Source organism: Bos indicus x Bos taurus, chromosome 10 (genome assembly GCF_003369695.1).
Source record: "Bos indicus x Bos taurus breed Angus x Brahman F1 hybrid chromosome 10, Bos_hybrid_MaternalHap_v2.0, whole genome shotgun sequence".
NCBI lineage: Eukaryota > Metazoa > Chordata > Mammalia > Artiodactyla > Bovidae > Bos > Bos indicus x Bos taurus.
In genome coordinates this window covers 6,556,357-6,571,312 of record NC_040085.1, presented here as the reverse complement: position 1 = coordinate 6,571,312, position 14,956 = coordinate 6,556,357, and the positions used below count along the sequence as shown (strand labels likewise).

The window sequence follows — 14,956 nt, the reverse complement described above, 5'->3', positions numbered from 1 at the left end:
CTGGAGAATTCCATGGACAGAGGATCCCGGCAGGCTACAGTCCATAGGATTGCAAAGAGTCAGACATGACTAAGCAACTAACACTTTCACTTCTGAAGTGATGGGGTTTCTTCCCCTGCCAGCTCCCACTCCTGGCCACCCGCAGACTCTGGAGGGTGGGTGTGGCTGGGCCATGAGTCAGAGGAGCTTCCCCGAAAGGTGTGGAGGAAGTGCATGGTGGGGTGGGGTGGTAGTGGCCCACATTTGGAGCACTGAGGTAGTGTGGCAGGCCCTAGGCCAGGCTCTCTTGTTTTTTCATACATCATTTTATTTAATATTTACAGCAACCCTAAAGGTAGGGGATGTTAGGATCCCCATTTTGCAGATGAAAAAACTGAGGCTCAGAGAGCTGAAGCAACTTTTCTAGTTGGTCGGTGGCCTCCAGGAGTTGAGTCTATAGCTGTTTGAACTCAGAACCTGCATTTTGAACCGCAACCGAAAGTTATCTGGAGAGGAGAGGGCTATGGATCTGTGGTAGAGAGTTAGCTCTGATGCTCCCTCAGGCCTTTCCCAGGATGCGGGACAACCCCAGCCGCTTTGTTTCACAGTTGGAGCCTAGTGACTTCCTGCCCATTGTCGTCAAGGGCAAATGGCTGACACCTTCATACCCCTCCCTTCCTGTGGGGCGGTACTTTACCCAGCTAGCTGTCCCCCCTAAGCTTGTTAATCCTCACGGCTCTCCCGTGAGGAAAGCCAGGCCAGTATGGGGGGCTGTGTCTCACGGATGAGGAAACCCAAGTTCAGAGCAGTTATGAGACCTGACCTATGAGAACCTCAAGCTGGGCCTAGAACCCAGGCTTAGGGCTCTGAGGCCAAGCTCGCCTCAGGACAGCCGTGCAGGAAGCGGGAAGTCGGTGCTGAGCGGAGACCGGCTGGGATTGAGATCTGGTCCCCCTGGCTCCACCTCCCTGCTGTTTGACTCTTCCCAAGTCCCTTAACCTCTCTGTGTCTTAACTTCGTCTTCCGCAAATTGGGGCACAAACTCTGCTCCTAGTATCCTTGGTCTGGGGTGAAGTTGAGATGAGACACATCGTCGAGAAGGCTGGAAGCAACGCCAGGGGTGTCACCCAGAGGTGTGAGGGATAGCAGTGGGCCCGGGGCCCACACCAACACCTTCACCAAGGCTTCGGGTCTGGAACAAAGGAGGAGCCACTCCCCTCCTGCTATGCGGCTCTGACGCTCCAAAGCCCCACCCAGCCTGGCCGCTCCCCAGCCATCTCCTCGCTAAGTCATTAGCACCAATAATCCATCTGCAGGAGTAATTATGGACCCCAGGAGGGGAAGGGATTCCTGCCAGAGATGTGATTATGTCTGGAAAATGAAAGATGTTGCAGAAAAAGGTCTTGAATAAATTACTTTAAGGTGGGGCTAACAGGAAGACTAACATTGGGAGTAAATGAAAACAAAACAAAACTCAAAAGTTCTCTCCAAAAACACTACTAAATAATTGTTCTCCCCTCTCCTAAAAGTTCTGAGTATGATTTCCCTGAGACAAGCCCAGGGAGTGAGGCCCAAGTGGCTCTGCCTTTGACAAAGATGGCCCAGGGGAGCAGGGGTTAGGGAGTGCAAAGGAAAGAGTGGGAGCTGAGAAGGCTGGGCCCTGCCAGGTGAGCACTGGCAGGCAAGAGGGAGTCGCAGCAGTCCTGAGCAGGGCTGTGACAGCAAGGCACAGCACCTGACCTTCACCCCCTGTGTGGGGAGATGGCAACATCACGGTCTAGGAACCCAGCACGCAGTAGGTGTCCGGTAGATGCTGGTTCCCATCACTCCCTATGGTCCTTCAGTGGAGGCTGCCGGCTGAGTAGGGAGAGCATGGGCTGTGAGTCAGGGAACCTGAGTCTGAATCTCAGCCTTGATGCTCGCCAACTGGGTCACCAGCTCGCCAGCAGGATCACCTCTTGAGCCTCCCTCTGCTCACCTCATGCATGGAGTACCTTCTAGGCTGGTATGAGGATGAAACAGGGCAATCAATACCAAAGTGGCACAGAGCAGGTAAATCTTAAATTTCTTTTTTTTAATTAACTTATTTTTAGCTGTGCTGGGTCTTGGTTGCTACACGCAGATTTCCTCTACTTGTGAGGGCTTCTCATTGTAGCGGCTTCTCTTGTGGAGCAGTCTCTAGGCATGCAGGCTCAGTAGTTGTGGTACTTGAGCTTAGTGGCTCCTCGGCATGTGGGATCTTCCTGGACCAGGGATTGAACCCGTGTCCCCTGCACTGGCAGGCAGAGTCTCAACCACTGGACCACCAGGGAAGCCCAGTCTTAAGTTTCTTTCCTCCCATCTGCAGCGGGCTTAGGTTCATATTCAGCTGCATGTAACAGTCAAAATGCCTCAAGCTTTTACAGCAGTTCCTCTGGGTCAGGCACTATCCTAAGAACACTATGTGTGTTAATTTACTTAATCATCACCCCTACCCTCAGAAGAAAGTACTATTATAATCCCATTTTTGCAGATAGGGAAACTGAGACACAGGCTGGTGAATGACTTGCAAAAAGTTTGTTCATTTTGCCCCCAATAATGCTGAAAAGAAGAAGTTGCCCAAGGTCCCGTAAGTGTCAGAGCCAGGACCTGAATTTAGTAGTCAAGTTCCAGAGCCCACTGGCTTGATCAGCCTTCTGCCGCTGACCTGCATCTCCTGTGGGCAAACCCAGAGTCACCTTTGCTGCCCCTCACTGGGAGGAGACCTGAACCGCGGCCTCAGGGCGCTCCAGCCACGCAAGCCGAGTTAGGAAGTGGTGTCGCACTCTAGGGCAGGGCTTCCCTGGTGGCTCCATGGTAAAGAATCCTCCTGCCAGTCCAGAAGACATGGATTTGATCCTGAAGAACCCACATGCCTCAAGGCAACTAAACCCACGAGCCACGACTATTGAGCCTGTGCTCCGGAGCCCATGCACAACTACTGAAGCCCAGGTGCCCTAGCGCCTGTGCTCCGCAACAAGAAAAGTCACAATGAGGAGCCCGTGCCCGTGGCTAGAAAGTAGCGCCTGCTCACTGCAGCTAGAGAAAACATGTGTGCAGCAACAAAGACCCAGAATAGCCAAAAATAAGCAAATCGATAAACCTATTTTGAAAAAACCTCTATAGGGCAACCGGGCACCTGACAGGGAGCTGAGGGGAAGTGTTAATTTCCCAGGCAGTGGTATGGATGGAGCACCCAGTCATCACCATGACACTCATCTGTTTCAGTGCTTCCACTACAACACGCTCCCACATCCATCACCACAGGTGTTCCCACAGCCCTCTGAGATTAAATGCGACTGTTGCCGTTTTACACACGAGGACACAGTCATGGCAAGGTTACATAACTCTGAGCATCTCAGCTCTCAAACCCAAGACCCAGCCACTCCCCAGACAAATGCTGCCAGGATGAACCTCTCCTGGCCTGTCTCCCTCTGAGGCCTCACTGCCCTCTTTTCCCTCTGGCTTTTAACCCCAGACAGCCTCTGCCCAAAGCTGGAAGCCACCTTATCCCTGCCTGCAAAGAGGTCTAAACTGAGCTCCAGTCAAACCTGCCTCCGTGCGGCCTCAAGTTCTTACAGGAGGAGCACACCCAGGCCCATATTATGTGTAGTGATGATGAATTCTATGAGAACTTGTCTGAGACACCTCTGGGGCCCAGAAAAATCTGGAGGAAAGCAGCATCATAAAGACTTGAACAATTTATAGAGTTGGGGATGGAAAGGATGGACAGCTTCGACACTGCGTGTGTGTGTGCTAAGTCGCTTCAGTCCTGTCCAACTCTTTGCGACACTGTGGACTGTAGCCTGCCAGGCTCCTCTCGCCATGGGATTCTCCAGGCAAGAATACTGGAGTGGGGTTGCCGTGCCCTCCTCCAGGGGATCTTCCCAACCCAGCGAATGAGCAGTACAGGCACCCTTTCCCACCTCCATTTCTTTTTGTTCACCAGTAGAAGCCTCTCAGGCTTCAGCTTTACTTTCTCTGCATTCATTCTGTAACTTTAAAAAAAATGCTTCCACAATCAATAAGCCATGGGATTTGCCTGAGTCTGGACTCTCAACCTCTCTTAAACAGAAGGGAGTAGACCAGACTCCTGCCTTCAGGGGAGGGGTATTCCAAAAATAGGTTGGGACACTCAGGCACTTGCCTGCTCTTGGGGACCTGCCTTTGTCTATTTTTTAAATTTTTAAAAAGCCTTTATTGAAGTATAGTTGAGTTATAATGTTGTGTTAATTTCTGCTGTATAGCAAAGTGACTCAGTTGTATACATATATAGGTGTATTTTTTTTCATATTATTTTCCATTATGGTTTATACAGGATATTGAATGTAGGTTCCTGTGCTAGAGAGTAGGACCTTGCTGTTTATCCATCCTACGTATAATAGTTTGCTGTTCCCAAACTCCCAGTCCTTCCTTCCCTTACCCCTCCCCCTTGGCAAGCACCAAGAGGTTCTCTCTGTTGTCTCTCTCTGCCAGTGAGTCTGTTTCTGCTTCATAGAAATGTTCATTTGTGTCATATTTAGATTCCAAATATAAATGATATTATATGGTATTTGTCTTTCTCTTTCTGACTTGCTTCACTTAGTATGATGATGTCTAGGCCCATCCATGTTGCTGCAAATGGCATTATTTCATTCTTTTTAATAGCTGGGTTCCATTATATGTATACACAATCACATCTTATCCATTCATCTGTAGATGGACATTTATGTTATTTCCATGTCTTGGCTATTGTAAATAGTGCTGCTGTGAACATAGGGGTGCATATAACTTTTGAACTGTAGTTTTGTCTGGGTATATGCCCAGGAGTAGAAATGTTGGCTCATATGGCAACTCTATTTTTAGTTTTCTGTGAAACCTCCATGCTATTTTCCATGGCAACTGCACCAACTTACATTCCCACCAACAGTATAAAGTGGTTCCCTTTCTCCATACTCTCTCCAGTATTTATTATTTGTAGACTTTTTAATGATGGCTATTCTGACAAGTGTGAAGCAGTACCTCATTATACTTTTGATTCGCACATCTGTAATAATTAGCAATGATGAACATCTTTTCATGTGCCCATTGGCCATTTGTATGTCTTCTTTGGAAAAATGTCTATTAGCTCTTCTGCCCATTTTTCTATTGAGTTGGATTTTGTTGTTATTGTTATCGAATTATATGAGTTGTTTGTATATTTTGGAAATTAAACCCTTATTGGTCATATCATTGCAAATATTTTACCCCAGTTCATGACTTGTCTTTTCATTTTGTTTATGGTTTCCATTGCTGTGCAAAAGCTTATAAATTTGCTTAGGTCCCATTTGTTTGTTTTTGCTTTTATTTCTATTACCTTGAGAAACTGATCTAAGAAAACACTGGTATGACTTATGTCAGAGAATGTTTTGCCTATGCTTTTAGGAGCTTTATGGTGCTTTTTCTTATTTAAGTCTTTAAGCCTTTTAGAGTTTACTTTTGTGTATGGTGTAAAGGTGTGTTCTAACTTCATTGATTTACATGTGGTGGTTCAACTTTTCCAACTGCGCTTGAAGAGACTATCTCTCCCTTATTGTGTATTCTTGCCTCCTTTGTCAAAAATTAATTGTCCATAGGTGTGTGGTTTTATTTCTGTGCTCTCTATTCTGTTCCATTGTTCTATATGTCTGTTTTTGTGCCAAGACCACACTGTTTTGATTATTGTAGCTTTGTAGTATTGTCTGAAGTCTGGGAGAGTTACGCTTCTTGCTTTGTTCTTTTTCCTCAGGATTGCTTTGCAATTCTGCATCTTTTCTGGTTCCATATAAATTTTAGGACTATTTGTTCTAGTTCTGTTTTAAAAAAAAAGTCACAAAAATTTGATGGGGATCGCATCAAATCTGCAGATTGCCTTGGGTAGTGTGGCCATTTAAACAATATTAATTCTTCCAGTCCAAGAGTGTGGGCTATCTTTCCATTTCTTTGAATCATCTTCAGTTTCTTTTATTAATGTTTTGTAGTTCTCAGCATACAAGTCTTTCACCTTGGTAAGGTTTATTTCTTGTCTTAGTTATCAAAGATTTTAAGTGTATAATATGGAGAAGTATAGAACAAAATACAGTTATTAGAGGGCAGTTGCTCCACAGTATTGTGTTGGCCTCTGGCACCCATCAACACGAATCAAGCACAGATGTACATGTGTCCCCTCCCTCCTGAATCCCCCTCCCATCTCCCTGTCTGTCCCACCCCTCTAGGTTGTCACAGAACACTGGGTCGAGCTCCCCTGTTTTATACAGAAAATTCTCCCATGCTGTCTGTTTTACATATGGTAACGCATATGTCTCCATGCCATTCACTCAAGTTGCCGCACTCTCTCCTTCCCCCACCGTGACCACAAGTCTGTTGTCAATATCAGCATCTCCATTGCTGCCCAGCAATTAACTCATGCATGCGGAATCTAGAAAGATGGTACTGATGACTCTGTTTGCGGGTTTATTTCTAAGTATTTTTGATGCAGTTTTAAGAGGGATTGTTTACATTTCCTTTCCAATACTTTATTGTGAGTGTGAAGAAAGGCAATTGATTTCTACATGTTAATCTTGTATCCTGCTACCTTGCTGTGTTCATTTACTGGTTCCAGTAGTTTTTGTGTGTTGTCTTTGGGTTTTCTATGTATAGAAAAATACGACCACTTCCCAGATCTGTGTGTCATCTTTGTGTGGGGGCCATGCTAATCCTCTGTGTATCATTCCAATTCCAACGCATGCGCTGCTGAAGCTAGCTCCTGCCTTTGTCTTGAGGGTAAAGTTTGAAGCCTTCCTAGCTGGGACAGTCTAACCTTCAGGCTCCTGTGCCGCTGCTACCCTTCAGGCTTGGAGCTCCGGGAAATCCAAATGGATTGCCTTACCCTAGAGCCCCGCCCACCCTCCCACGTACCGTGTCTCCTCTATGCCTCTTTTCAGCCTGGCCTTTCCCTGGAACGCCCTTGCTCTCTATCCTTCTGGCTGAATTCTGCCTGTGTCCAGCTCAGTTGCCATCCCCTCATAAAGCCTGCTTGCTTTCTTCCTGTGGGACACTACCTTCCCACAGGACACCGGCACACCCACTCTCGGGGCATACTGTGGATGAGTCTGTCCTCTCTACTAGACAGCTGCTGGGGCAGGTCTGCTGATTCCTTCCTTTCCCCATCCTGCCAGCCTCCTAACCCAGATTCACTCCCAGGCCTGCACAGAGAATGGTCAGTAAATCTCTTTGAATGATATCCCAGGTCCTTTAGAAGCACCCCATGAGTCATGAATGTGCCACATTCTGCTTGGACCCTAGTAAACACCTCCATCAGTCCCTGTAGGACCCTCTGTCCCCATAATCTGGTTCCCACTTGGGACATTATCACTGTCAATATAGTCAGCCTGTGGCTCTGTAGGCCACTGCCCCGGGCCCACACCTCCCAGCCACCACCTCAGAGGAGCTGGGTTCTGCAGTACACATGCACACACACCCCATATACTCAAGCCTACAGTGTGAACCCAGCGTGTCCATGCTGTGCACACCATTCTCCAGGCCACTGTGATCAAATCCCCCTTGAGGCTTTATGACCAGGATCAGCCCAAATGTCCTGCATCAGGTGCTAAGCTTACCTCACAGCTGTCATGCCGCTGACACAGGACACACTCCACCGGAGTCACACACTGCATAGACCATGCAATTGTGGAGCGGGGAGCCTATAAGCTGCCATTCAAACCAAGACGCTGGTACAATAAGCCAAATATCCCATCCGTAACCTGCTCTTCCACACAGGCAAAACATCTGTACAATTGACATGCATAGGGCCCACGAGTATTATTTACACCACATACATCAGGAGTTTATGTGTTTGCATAAACTCACTGTTTGCACACACATATGCACCACTCTTATGGCAGAAAGTGAAGAGGAATTAAAGAGCCTTTTGATGAAGGTGAAAGAAGAGAGTGAAAAAGCGGGCTTAAAACTCAAAATTCAAGAAATGAAGATCATGGCATCCGGTCCCATTACTTCATGGCAAATAGATGGGGAAACAATGGAAACAGTGAGAGACTTTATTTTCTTGGGCAACAAAATCACTGTGGATGGTGACCGCAGTCTTGAAATTAAAAGACGCCTGCTCCTTGGAAGAAAAGGAATGGCAAACCTAGGTAGCATATTAAAAAGCAGAGACATCACTTTGCCTACAAAGGTCCATCTAGTCAAGGCTATGGTTTTTCCAGTGGTCATGTATGGATGTGAGAGCTGGACAGTAAAAAAGGTGGAGCACTGAAGAACTGATGCCTTTGAACTGTGGTGTTGGAAAGACTCCTAAGAGTCCCTTGGATAGAAAGGAGATCAAACCAGTCATTCCTAAAGGAAATCAACCCTGAATATTCATTGGAAGGATTGATGAAGCTGAAGCTCCAGCACTTTGGCCACCTGATGCAAAGAGCTGACTCATTGGAAAGATCCTGATGCTGGAAAAGATTGAAGGCAGGAGGAGAAGGGGATGACAGAGGATGAGATGGCTGGTTGGCATCACTGACTCAATGGACATGAGTCTGAGCAAACTCCAGGAGGTGGTGAAGAACAGGGAAGCCTGGCGTGCTGCAGTCCATGGGGTCACAATGAGTCGGACACAACTGAGCAGCTGAACAACAACAGGGCACACGTACACGCAGGCTTACCGAGAACAGCCTACAGAACACTTGAGTGTTACAGGGAGGCAGCCCGCCACACCCCTCCCCTGCCACAGTTGAATCCTGTGTCTCTGCCCCCTCCACGTTGTGTTCACACACTCGACATGCTCATGAAGACCCCTCTCCCCACCAGCATGGGATTTCCCAGCAGTTTAGAGGCAATGGTTTTTGGCACTTTTTAAAAACCACTAAGGAAATCATGAAACCTAATGCAGAGCAACTGGGGCCATATGCTGTCAGTGTTTGTCCAGGAGGTCCCGAAGATTCCGGCTGACTTTGCGGGGACTTTGCCTGGCTCCGTCCACGGAGGAAGTCAGGCCCAGAAGGCCAGTAAGAGATGACCTGATCCTCTGTGGCCAGAATCACCCCCACCCCCAGGCCCTTAGGAAGTGCCAGAGTGCTTGACAAGGCTCAGTCCTCGGAGAGCAGGAACAGGAAAGGGAGGCTGTCGTAGGAAGCTCCTTTCTCTTAACTAAGAGCTGAGGCCTGTGTGTGATGTTGTGAGCATCCCCAGGCATCAGCAGCAGCAGCATCCCTGTAACCAGCTTTCTCTCTTTCAAACAATGTATACTATGATGGGTCTTGGCACAGTCCCCAGTCTGACTCTCACTCCCACTACCTGTTATTCCACCTTAGCTTGGTTCCATCAAGCCTTGAAGGCTTCTGATTTATTTTTTTAATATTTATTTATTAGGCCGCACTGGTCTTAGTTGTGACATGTGAACAATTAGTTGCAGAGTGTGGGATCTAGTTCCCTGACCAGGGATTGATCCCCAGAGCCCCTGCTTTGGGATCGTGGACCACCAGGCAGTTCCAAGCGTTGAAAGCTTTTGGACTTCAGGAGCCTCCTAACATAAGATACAAATGCCCCCTAAGAGTTCCTACCATAAGCCCCTAGTAGCCATTCTTGCCTCTGCCATCAGCATACATTTAACAACAAATTTGTAGAGAAGCACCCAGGACAGGGCCTGGCATATGGTAGGCCCTCAGGACACTGGAGTCCCTGTCACACTGCTGCCCTGTTTGCAGGCAAGGTGGCCAGGTCTAGAGGAAAGAGACTGGGCTGTGGAGTCAGTTGGCTCCTTTCCCACAGCATGACTAAGAGCAAGTGACCTCTCTAGCCCAATTTTCCCTTTCTCTAGGATGGTTCTCTCTCTAGGAAGGTCATTCCTTCCCTGCGAGCCTGTTAGTGCCTGGCACAGGCTGGCACCAAGGGGTTGGTTAAAAATCTGAGTCTCCCTCCTCCTGTCTCCGGCACTGGGGATCGGTCAGTCTGTCCTAAGCCGGTGGCTCAGTCCTGTCTGTAGGCATGAAGGGGCGTGGACAGGGGTAAGGACCAGAGGCCCTGCTCCCCCTTCTTCAGGTCTTCCCACTATGCATATACCTTTGTGCAAGAGCTTTCCCAGGAATTTTAGATTTGAGAGCCCCCTGATAAGATACAAATACCTCTGAAGAGTGTTCAATAAGCTCTTATCAGTCTGTGATGCCTTCTTGGAGCTCACGAGAGGGAACAGTTGGAGAAGAGGGAGGGGCTGTAGATAGGACAAAGGCATCAACAGAGAGAAGATAAACTTGCTTTTGCCAGTTGAGTCTCCAGGAGGACCCCAGATTCTGCAGCCAGCAAGTGAACATAGCCTGAACTTGACTCTAAATATCCTCTTTTGGCCACACTCACTGTGTCTCAAGTCTTCCTGAAGTGTCTTGGTATCTGTTTGGTAACTGTTAGGAGGTGTCTGTGCTCCTCTAGGGAGACCTGAGGGGTCAGTTATGTAGCATATTTATGCAAATTAGAAAATGAAACACCCCTTTATCAAGACAGTCTATTGGCATCTGCCAAAAAACTGATGTAATAAATACACAAGCTGTAGTGACTGCCATTTGAGTGGCTCCTGAGGGTTGTGCAGTGCACAGCCTGAACAACTGTACAGAGCAGCCTCCGATCACTGGTAGCCTACTCATGTTGGACAGATACAGGGTTTCCAGGCCTAACCTTCAGCCTCTCTCCAACTATCCCCTGGGGGGCCAGATAGAATAACTCAGCCATACAGGCCCTCTGCATCATCCGCTTGGCACAGGGAAACAGGAATGGGTGTGACAAGAGACCTCCATCCCCCTCCCCCTCTCATTTCTCTGGCTCTCCGCTCCGCATGCCTTATGCAGAGTTTCTCTTCCCCAGCGTGCACTGGCTGTCAGTGCTGCTTTATCAGTTACACACTAATTAGGTCCAGTGAGGTTTGCTCTGCACTGGAGGGGCCTCTGTGGCTGGTGTTCAGTCCAAGCTGTTCTCTCTGCCTTTGGACCTCGTGTCACTCTTTCTCCCTGGAAAATCACGCATGAGTCTCCGCACCTGGGAGTCCCACCGCCTGAGCCTTCGAGCTGATCGAGTAAAGCTTTAGCGGCTGCTCCCCATTGCTTACATTACTGCCTGAACCATCCCCCTACCCCATCCTGCTATCCATGGAAAAATTGTCTTCCACTAAACGGGTCTCTGGTGCCAAACTTTGGGGCCAATACTGTAAACAGTGAAGTGCTTCTGGTATTGGTGTGACATTGGGCACCAAATCAGCCTGGTGGGTGACCCTGAAGCTCTAGAAAGAGCATGGGAGACAGGGAAACAGGAGAAACCAGAGGATTGGGGAGGCCACTGCAGAACTTCTGGAAGTAGGGAGGGACCTAGCCTGCAACTTCTCCTGCCACAGCCTCATCATCTGCCTCACCCTGCTCCCCCACTAAAGGATAAACTCCATGAGAGTAGTGTATGCATGCATGCCAAGTCACTTCAGCCGTGTCCGACTCTTTGCGACACTATGGACCATAGCCCACCAGGCTCCTCTGTCCAAGGGATTCTCCAGGCAAGAATACTGGAGGGGGTTGCCATGCCCTCCTTCAGGGGATCTTCCTGACCCAGGGATCGAACCCACATCTCTTATATCTCCTGCATTGGCAGGTGGGTTCTTTACCACTAGCGCCACCCGGGAAGCCCCATGAGAGTAGGGACATGCTCTGCTCTGCTCACGCAGTGTCCTCTGGCCGAGCACAGTGTCAGACATGTTCTAGTGCTTCCAAAACATTTCCTGAATGAGTGAATGAATTTGATCCCTATGCAATGAGCGCTGGCTGTGGTCAAGGTTCCAGGCCAGGACTGGGGCCACGGGGCTGAGAAACAGACCAAGTCTTTACACTCATGGGACTTATGTGAGGATGAGAATTCTAGGAGAATGAGAGCTGATTTTAATTCATCACAATTGTGATAAGTGCCACCAAGGAGCCGGTAACAGAAGCCTACTCTTGAAGTGGGAAGACGGGAAGGTAAAGAACATGGGAGCTGAAGGCCCCCTTGCGCTGCGTGCTTAGTCACCCAGTCGTGTCCATCTCCTCATGGACTGTAGCCCCCCAGGTTTCTCTGGCCATGGGATTCTCCAGGTAAGAATCCTGGAGTTGGTAGCCATACCCTCCTCCAGGAAGGGCCCCCCTTAGGTCGAATCTAATTTAGTGTGATGGTTAGAGAGTTCATGGCCTGTCACCACACCAGATCTATGGTAGATGCTCAACAAGTGTTTAAGAGGACTTACCTGCAAGTCCAGTGGTTAGGACTCTAGGCTTCCACTGCAGGGCGCATGGGTTCAATCCCTGGTCAGGGAACTAGATCCAGCATGCCACATGGCATGGACACAAAGGTGGTTGAGTACTGAATGGGTAAATAAATGAGGCTGGGTCACCGTGAGCCAGTGTCTTTGCCTCACGGAAACCCACATACTCTGATGCCAGGTCCAGGGCCCTTTCTTGCCTAAACCATCCCTACTCCTCTAGCAAGAAGACCTGGGGGCCAAGCTGACTTCCCTGCCTTCCTGTCCCAGCGTCCTCTCTGCTGAGCTCCATGGACCTGTAGAGCATGCCCACCCCCTCGGCCTGGACCTAGGGAACCCAGTTCACTCCATTTACACTGCCTCCTACCAACAGAACATGTTGAAGGGACCCTGAGGTGAACTTGCACAACTGCCTACCCCTTTTGTGTGAGGGAGGGTCAACCACTTTCCATCCTTCTCCTCCTTTCATTCCAAGAAGTATTCATTAACCTCCTGCCCATTGCAAGGAGAAGAGATGATCAACACAAGGCGCCCAGCTGTTGACGAATTTTCCCAAATAGGGCGGAACTACAAAGCAGCATACTGCAGGGGAGAAAATTCAGTAAACAGTATTTGAAACAAATTTAATAGAACATATAACTCATTACCCACTGGGGTCCAGACCCCTGCTGCCACGTTGCACAAGGAAGCAGGTGGAAGGCGGGGAGGAGATCTGCAACTCTGCAGTGGGACCAGCTCCGGAGCTTCCGTTCAGCCAGCCACTCTTTCAAATCAAGTTCAAGGTGTTAATAGCCTAGGCTGCATCTATAATGAACAGGCCTTTGGATTGGAGGAAGAATTCTCATCCATCCTCCATTTGCAGAGTGAAGACACTGAGCAGGACAGGCAGGCTTCCCCCTACAGGAGCTGGAACCCTGGGAGCCTGCCTCTGGGAGGTGGAGGGCTGCCCTTTCCTGGACTGGGGGAAGGGGTGTTGGGAGTGGGCTCTGCAAGTGTAATGGGGATAGGTAACAATATCAACTTCCAGGTGTTGAGAAAGAGCAAGTGTCTCAGCTTGGCAGGTGGCCTTCCCTCAAGGTCAGGGTCATGTCCTCTGGATGCTCTGTGCTTAAGTGGTGAGCGTGCCGTCAATCAGAGTGAGCAAGGGCAGCATAGGCTACCCCAGAGTTTTACCACATCTAGGCTCTTCGCATACTGTGCTGACATAAGAGCCAGGAGATTCAAGTTCCAAAGCCATCCCTCCCAGCGTTGGCTGTGTGACCTTGGGCAAGTTGCTTTCCCTCCCTTGGCCTCAGTTTCCTCACCTGTAAAAGAAGGCAGCCAAACCAAGTGATTTGCAACATCTTTTCCAGTTCTGGTACAAGGAGCTATCACCCCACTGAGAATCTAGAAGTGAATATAATGAGATCCTGGCTCCCTGAGCTTACAGCCCAGGGCAGAGGCAGGATATGTGACCAATCCCAGCCCGTGCATTAGCAGCATTGGTGGCCACCCAGCTGGTGTGATTCTCAGATTCCAGGAGGGCTCCCTACTCTGGGCCTGCATTCCCATCTTTCCTCACTTCTTCGGGTTAAGACCCCCTCCTGCAGGCAAGAAGATGCTCAGAGAGGCAGAGCTACAGGGTCCTTAGAGATGATCCAGCCACTGGTTCCCAACTAGACACGTACAGAAGCTGCAGCAGGTTGCCAGGAGCGATTCTGAACATTTTACAAAGCCTACAGGCAATTTTCCATTACCTAGGATGAAGCTCACTAAAACACCAAGGTTTTTCTTCTGCTGTTAATTAGAATTAAATTAACTCTGTGATCTTCCAGGTGAGCGTAGGTTAATCAGAAGCCCTGATTGGTTGTAGGTGACATCATAGGAATTTCTAGGTCATGGTTGGTGGACAAGATGCTGCCACCAGCATCAGCCGGCATGTGGTCACTGGCCAAATTGCACCTGTTCAGTACGTGACTGGCCTTGGACACCAGCGCGTGGGGACAGCAGTGTCTCTCAAATTGAGAGAGCTTTGCAGACAGGGGACACCAACAAGGCTTCTTGATGGTGAAAAGTTGGGGAGACTGATTTCAACAGCTGCCTGTAATTAATAAAGAAACCAAGACCTGTGTGTTACCTAGTGTGAACATGAGTCAATCAGAACAGAAGATTGTTTTCCAGCAGTAAATGTGCTTAGTTGCTCAGTTGTGTCCGACTCTTTGCGACTCCATGGGCTGTAGCCCACCAGGCTCCTCTGTTAATGGGATTCTCCAGGCAAGAATACTGGAGTGGGTAGCCATTCCTTTCTCCAGGGGATCTTCCTGACCAAGAGATCGAACCTGGGTCTCCTGCATTGCAGGTGGATTCTTTACCGTCTGAACCACCAGGGAAGCCCCTCCGGCAGTAAGGTGTATAGAAATTCTGGATGGAGATTTTGGTGAACAACTTGAATAAAGGCCTTAAGGTACTCCTGGCTGGGAGTGAGCAAAAGTGCTAGGCTATGTGAAGCGTGTGAGATGCCAAATGCAACCCCCCCTACTTTCTTGGGTTCTTGTCCTGTCCTTTTTTCCAGAAGGTGAAAAGATCAACAGATGTGGATTCAAGGCTGGTCTGGGCCAGGCACTGGGCTGGGGAAGATGTGGTAGATAAATCCCAGCTCTGCCTCATGGGCCGACTCTGACTTTCAGTCTCTTTCTCATGATGGCGATGAATCTGATCATCTCTAAGATC

General features: G+C 48.9%; 1 protein-coding gene and 1 non-coding gene across 10 annotated transcripts in view; one reads left to right on the top strand and one right to left on the bottom strand.

The window, feature by feature from the left end:
• The window catches only part of MEGF11 (multiple EGF like domains 11), a 393,087-nt gene that overhangs the window by 335,160 nt on the left and 42,971 nt on the right, over positions 1–14,956 (top strand). The gene's annotated exons all lie outside the window — the stretch shown is intronic.
• Positions 6,633–6,739, bottom strand: LOC113900516. The gene has a single exon (XR_003513159.1). It is a non-coding gene; the product is annotated as a U6 spliceosomal RNA (small nuclear RNA).